The sequence below is a fragment of the Dreissena polymorpha genome, chromosome 2 (assembly GCF_020536995.1).
Source record: "Dreissena polymorpha isolate Duluth1 chromosome 2, UMN_Dpol_1.0, whole genome shotgun sequence".
In the NCBI taxonomy this organism is placed as follows: domain Eukaryota; kingdom Metazoa; phylum Mollusca; class Bivalvia; order Myida; family Dreissenidae; genus Dreissena; species Dreissena polymorpha.
The window spans coordinates 119,748,834-119,756,376 of NC_068356.1; the positions used below are offsets into that span (position 1 = coordinate 119,748,834).

General features: G+C 34.5%; 1 protein-coding gene across 1 annotated transcript in view; it reads left to right on the forward strand.

The window, feature by feature from the left end:
* Positions 1 to 5,879, forward strand: part of LOC127870027 (uncharacterized) — a 62,811-nt gene extending 56,932 nt beyond the window's left edge. The window contains exon 13 of the mRNA XM_052412687.1: positions 5,742 to 5,879. The gene's annotated coding sequence lies outside the window, so the exon portion shown is untranslated. The remainder of the gene's footprint in view (positions 1 to 5,741) is intronic.
* Positions 5,880 to 7,543: the final 1,664 nt, after the last annotated feature.

Sequence of the window (7,543 nt, forward strand, 5' to 3'; positions counted from 1 at the left end):
TGCCAATATCCGGATCCTAAATCAAGCTTAGAAAAATATCTAGTACCTACAAGTAGATCAACTGTATCATCGAAACGAGGAAGCATGTAGGCATCTTTCCGTGTCCTGGAATTTAACATCCTGAAATCCAGACAAAAGCGAAGGGAATTATCTTTCTTTCGTACCAACACACTATTTGATGAATAAGGAGAGTTGCTTTCACGGATGGCTCCACATTCAAGCATCTCATTTATCTGTTGACGCACTTCCTCATACATGCCAGGAGGAATTCTGCGGTATGGCTGCTTGAAAGGGACATGGTTGTCAAGAGTTATATGATGTTTAACCAAATTACAGTGGCCAATATCAGAAGGGCCTGTCGAAAAAACATGTTTCCAATTTCCAAGGACTTGCCGAGCTCTAAGAATCTGTTCAGGTGTCAAATTAGAAGCATCAATTTTGATACCCAATTCATCCAGAGTTTTGGGAACCTGTGAAGTCTGATTCACTGAAGGAGAAAATGGAGAAGTAGTAATGTCATCAACCACAGTGACTTCATTAACAACACAAATAGGAGTCTTTGGCTTAATGAAAACTGATTTTGCGGTCATGTTACACACATTAACGGGAATTTTGGCATACTTGCCATGTTGTGGAAGTTTTACCACATGAGGTCTGACAACCAATGGACTATCATCTGAAAGATTTTCGGTGACAACTTTCTGAATGGTGTGGCTAATCCCTCTCACACTTCAACTAAACGAGATAGACTCATAAGGTTTCACTTCAACCGTGTGTTCAATAACAGGACAAAATGAACTAGACTGGGTGTCTGGAACAACTAAAACAGGCAAAGCTAAATCAAAATTCAACAGGGGAATAGAAATGGAGGTTTCAATAAAACCAGGTATTTTTTTAACTGGTTTCCATTTGCAACAGAAACATTCAAATCAATACCCAAGTTGGATATATCTCAGAGAGGAGGTTTATTTGGAAGAGACTGGTAAAATGAATTTTATACAGTAGAAACCATGGAACCAGTATCAAGTAAAGCAACAGCAGGAACTGAATGAAAAACAATATTGGTTTGATTAGAATCACCAACCAAACGATCTGCAACAGAAGAACTTGTTTCAGAAACATATGAAACATTGTAATGGCCTTGATATTCACCTACCTCTGGGCGGCCGCTAACAGAGGTGGTTAAACTTTTGGGTACCTGAAACCTTTATTACCTCGGTAACCATTTCCTTGCCCGCGAACATTGTTGGGTTGTTGATTTTTCTGCTGCGATGTAGGAAATGGAGGGTACACAGATTGCTGGACCTGAGGCCGCTGTGAAAAAGAAGGTTGTATAGACATATAATCCAGTCTCTTCATAATATCATCAAACCGCTGGTCCACATTGGATTGAATCCCTGAAACCAGAGAATTGAATTTTAACTCTAAATCTTTGAGTTGATTTTGCATATCCGGAGGTTGAATTTGAACATTTGAATGGGCCCTAGTTTTAGGAGGGTTGGACAACTTTAGTTCTCTTTCAACCTGCCGGATATCCTTAAGAAGCTGGTCATATTGTTGGGAAGAATCGAGCTTATGCCGAGTGCTGCTCTTTAATGCCTCTGAGTGAAGGCCTGACCACAAGCGCTCGCACATAAGCTCATTCTTTGCTGAGCGAGGAAGGTGACCACCTTCGAACGCCTGCTCCAGAATGGCCTCCAACCTACATCCAAATGAAGTAACTGTTTCTTCAAGCTTTTGGGAGGCATTGAAAAATTCCTTCATGGTGATACCCTTACGGGCTGGCTCAGCAAAATGAACATCTAATTTTTGAAAAATCAGATCAACAGAGGCTGAGTCACCCAAAGAAACAACAAGTTTTCGGGCCGTTCCCCTCAAAGAATTTCTGGTGGCCTGAAGAACTTGTGACGAAATGTAACAACTATCTTGCATCAGACACCTCACTTCGTGACGCCATTCATAGAACGTTATCTCATTCCTAGGAACCGGATCTTCCCCTGAACATAAGGGTATTTTAAGAATGTGGCTACTTGACAAGAGAACAGGTTGGTTTCCAGAAGGGGAGGAAGGGGGTTGGATTGGTGTAGAGACAAATGGCAAAATTTTTGGTTTTATTCCTACTTGTTTTGCAGCATAAGGGGTCCCTTTGTATAAAATTCGTATTTATTGGATAGTATTTCCAACATTTCTTCCTCAGTTGGCCTTCCCCCCACAGCACCTTGCTGTTCTTCCATATCCACTATGGTATGATTCATATTCAAATAAAATAAAAAACAATAGACAGAAATGAAAAAAAAATACTTTAGCTACAAGGGCAATGTACAAATTTATATAAAAGCAAATCAAATTTTAAATCCCAAATAATGAACTTTGTGGCACTCAGGTCCTGAACTGCTACCTAAATTAATAATAGCTGAAAAGAATGACTATTACATTTTGGCACAGCAACTCTTGAGCAGTAAATAAAATGAAATAGTTATACAATACAAATATCAAATTAAAATACCTGAACTTTCCCTTAGATAAGTGAAAATGTCATAAAATTTTCCCTTGAAAACAAAATAACTATACGCTATTAACAAAATCTTATGTGACACTGTATATTTAAAAAAAAAAGTTTGGGAGACACTCTTTCTAAATGTTAAATAAAATGTGAACAATTTAATTTCACTATTTTACCAGAAACAGTTGAATGTTCTTATATTTACAAATGCGAACTGGTTTATAATACAAAACTCTATAAACAAATACGGGACTTGCAGAATATATCAACACAATAATTCACAAAACAACACAACTACTAAACTTAATCACTGAACAATGAAAATGGACAACACAACACTGAACTATGACAAATCACAACACTCTCACACGGTTCCAAAAATGGAAAATATTTTAAACACAACAAATGGTTCAAAACATAAAATTTCTCGTTTGAGAATTTATACTAAACTGGCTTGCAAATAGCCGTTTAGATTGCTGTTGTAAAGTTTTCAGAAGCTGATATTCTAATATGAAGGTAACTAGAGAATTTCAATCAATATTTACAGGAAAAACACACATTAATACAGGATAGGAATTTTTAAAATGTCTTTCTACAACACGATATATGTTGAATACCTCTAAAATAATGCAGTTGACACAGTTTTAAAATCACAAATCACTCGGAAGAATTGCTAACCTTGCTATGACAAATATTTCCGGGTCGCGAAATTATGTGACAACTCAATAGTTCAAGTTAAAAAATCAATAAAATTACGATATAGGTATAACAATAAAATAAAAAGCAGTTTTAAACACAAATTTGTATTGAAACTTACAATTTATACCCCCAATTACAGCGATCTGAGATACAGAAATTGCTTTCGTTTTGTTTGTTTGTATGTGTCACCGGAAAGGAACTTTTTACGTATCAATGCGCATAAAGTTAGCGTAAACCGTCAACAATAAAACAGTGCAAGAAACAAAGTAAAAAAAAAAGAACGATAATTGTAGCAACTTACGTTTCCATCCACAAATCCACAAATCATTTAAAATAATTTACTCAAAATGAATTTTTAGCACAATGTCACAATACAATCCTCTTCGTCAGGGAACTGACAAGGTCACAGTTCACTTCGTCGCGTGAGGTACGCGAAATACACGTAAACAGCACGGGTTGCAATGTTCGGGTCTTCTCGCGAAGAAAATAAAGAAATAATACAATTTTAAAGTTAGCAAGTTCGTTGAAGAACTTCAATCACAATTGACGAATTTTCTGGTCTTCTCACGAAGAAAAACGAAGAAAAAAAAACACAATGTACTTTGGAGTTAATAAGTTCGTTGAAGAACTTTCAACAGAGGACAAAAAAAATCTTATCCACTCGGTCTCGGAGGCACTACACGAAACAGTCCATGGCGCCGGCAAGGGGTCCTCAACCTCTGTGGGCTACCGGGGGGTCCTTAACCGACACTGCTCCGTCAGTGGTCCGCACGTGGTCCGCACGTGGTGGTGGAAATATCTCCAACCTGGTTTCTAGTCGTTTTGCGTCGGGGAGCCAAATGTAGTGGGGTAGGGGTTCAAATAACTAGAAAGGTTCGATATTTATGTGACTGTCCGAATGTATATCGGAATTCTCGTATATATGTATTTATACATATAACAGAACAAAGAAACCTAAAAAAACACACAAAATAACACAATTAACACATTTCACAACCTTCCAAACATAAATACATTATTTCAAAATAATATTAAATTCATTTTCATTGCAGATAAGTAAATAAATGCAAATACAAATAACTTCAAACTCACCAGGTTGGTAGAATATAATAAAAGTTGCAATACAAGTTTGTCTAGCGACAGCTAGAGAGCAAAAGAAAGCATGGTCAGTAATTTTCTCTGAATTTCACAAAGGGTTTTGGAACTGACCAATAAGAATCTTGTTTCTTTGAATTCTCTCATTCTCACTGGACAAAACATATATGACATCACGGTACATGGTTGGACGCACACAGGACAAGGGACTGAATCTCACAAGAGAAGCAAATGGACACCTACAAGACAAGGGGCATAAACACTAGACAGTACAGAGGCATAGACACATGCAGTAACACAGAGTGACCTATCCTACATCCTTTAAATAAACTGCTACAAATTATGGCTCTTAGTAAAATTATTTAACATTTTGGCATACAAAAGGCACACAAATTCTATATGACGTTGACGTTACAATACCGTATAATCTTCTTAATAAGAATTTATTTAAGCAATAAAGGCATTCATGTTTGTACTTTAAATAAGATCATTTTATCTATTTCACATACAAGTAATGAGCATTCTGAATATAAATTGTAATATATTCAGTGTCACTCACCCTTTAGGGCGATAGGCCTGACAATCCACTTGGTTGTTTTCGCTTGTAATCAGCATTTATTAGGAGTCTCTATTTATTATAAATATTGTTATTATAGTTCTGTTGAACTACATTGGTATACATGTACATATTTATTGGATTTATGTGTATGTATGAGATTTGACTTTTTTATGCACACATTGTTTAAAATAAGTCGGCTTTGAGAGTGCCCATTATACATCATGCATATTTTAACTTTTTTACCAAAAAACTTCTATATATAGATTTTGGATTTGATGATTGCACAGTGGTTACAGAATGTAAAAACTAAAAAAAGTAAATAAACCAGTATTTGAAAAATTGTGTAATTTGTTTTACTTTTAATCAATCAAGTGGTCAATTATTTTGTATCAAAATTGCACACTGGTCTCAGAAGTAGTACAACCTTGTCTATTTGATGTCCAAATGTCATAATAACTGGCTCTTTAATCCATAGAAGATACAAATGATGAATATATTAAACATATTAAAGTTTGAAAAAAATTGTTTTTGCTTACCCACGACCTTAAATTGCTATACATGCTAGAAATCCCAAGCTCAGCGGGATAGTCCCGATTTTGGGATGTTTGTCCCAGCGTCCAGATATGAGATTATTTGTCCCGACATTTGTAAACAAGAAATATCTTTAAAAAGATATTTGGTGCATATCTTTACTTTGAAATGAAGGTAGAAACGAAATTTTCTGAGTTTAAAATGTTTTTATTGCAAAATCTAGAAATCTAGAAATTTAGAAAAGCTTGAAAACAATTATATATCAAAAATCTTCAGGACCGTAACTTGTTTTTCAAATATCAAATAACAACATTAGTCGTTTTCCCTAACATTGAAAGTGCTTGTTGTTTCCAGATACAGCCGAAAGTGATACCAAAGGTGGACATGAATCAAGAATGATGGATATGTTAGTAAACTCTACCTTACCCCCAATTCCAAAGGGATACGAACCTGCTGAGCAGTTACTTGTGAATGTGAATCCACATGCAGTGGCCTCGGTCTACAAGTGCTACAATGACATGCTGATCATGACGTCTTCACCCTCTGGCATGTTGGCTTGGCGATCAAACATGACAGCCTCTTGGATGATTAGATTCATCAAAGAAGAGATAGAAAAGAGCACGGAAAGGGAGATTAACCTTACGAAAGTGCTCACCAAAGTTGCCTTTGATATGGCCAACCAAGAAACATATAGCCCGACCAAAAATCCTGTGCAACATGGTATGAAGAGCGTGTTTTTTTTTTCACATTAACAGCACACACATTCAAACATGGCAGATAATTGAGCTTTTATGAAATAATTTAAGATTTGTCAATATCTGTTCACATAACTTAGTTTCATATAACCCAATACAATATGTCATAACCTTATACAGTTGTAAAGTTGCAAACATGATTTTTTAACCATGCAATTATTAAGTGGATATACAATTAAATACTTAGCAAATACTGTAGTTCTATAACAAACACAAACAATAAAAAATCATAGACTTTCAAATATTTTTTTTAAATAGTTAGAAAAACAATTGTATTAATGTCCACATGCCTATTCAGATACATTTGGATTAATTGATTGCTCCATTATTAGTACTAGTACTTTGCCAAGTATTTATAAATCTACAATTCTTTGTTCATGTTATCATTTTTGTTCTTCAATGATGGATTTTTTAAGATTAAATTTGCACATAATATGTTTCATGTATTTAATATCAATATTTGTTTAATATGTTTTGTATTAAATTGTAAGTATATGCTTTGGTTTATATTAACTTTGTTACTGAAGCTCTTTGATTAATTGTTATATGCATTAATCAATATAATTAAAATGTATTTGAAATATGTTGTTTAGTCAACGCTGGATATGCTGGTTACATGTTTTACGAAGTGGGATGCATTTATTATTGCATCTGTCATTCTGGGCTCAAACTTGAATGACCTTAATGAATAGATGATCGTAAAGAAAATAATTTTGGCTGCTTTTTTGCAATGTTTGTTTTAGTATTGTTTGTTTTTCCCTGTAAAATAAATTAGTCACCTGAAGCAAGTGTTTTCAATTTCTCTTTGACTTATTAATGAATTTCGCTTTAACTTTTGCAGTTGAATTATAATTATGTGTAGATGATCGTTAAGAAAGGAAATTTGGCTGAGTTATGGCTATGTATCTGATTTTGTCACTAAAATTAATATACTGGTGGTCACAAATGCTTATATCTATTTGCCTGTAACAACTCCATTGTGATTAATTGTGATAAGTTTAAATTTAGTTTCTTGGAATGGTCACGTTTCCTTTTTTCAATTGGGTTTGACTTTAAGTTTACAAATGCTATATAACTACTTCAGATATTCAACTTCGAATATGAATTTGTGATCATTATATTCAGTAAATGACAGAAAATATACATGATACTATTAAAGCCAAAGAAAAGTTGAGCGCGCTTACGTTGGATAGATTTTATTTGGTACATTAATACCCCTAATTATGTTGAAAAGTTGGTTGAAGTGTCGCATATGTATAGCTAACAGGCAGAAAATACTGTAAGGAGCACTATTAGAACTAAATTTGCAAAGTCTTTATATATTTATAATCGCTTAGAAAGTAGCACTTGAGGTAATAGGATTTGGGGTCATGTGACATAATTTGTCATTAAAAAAGCACT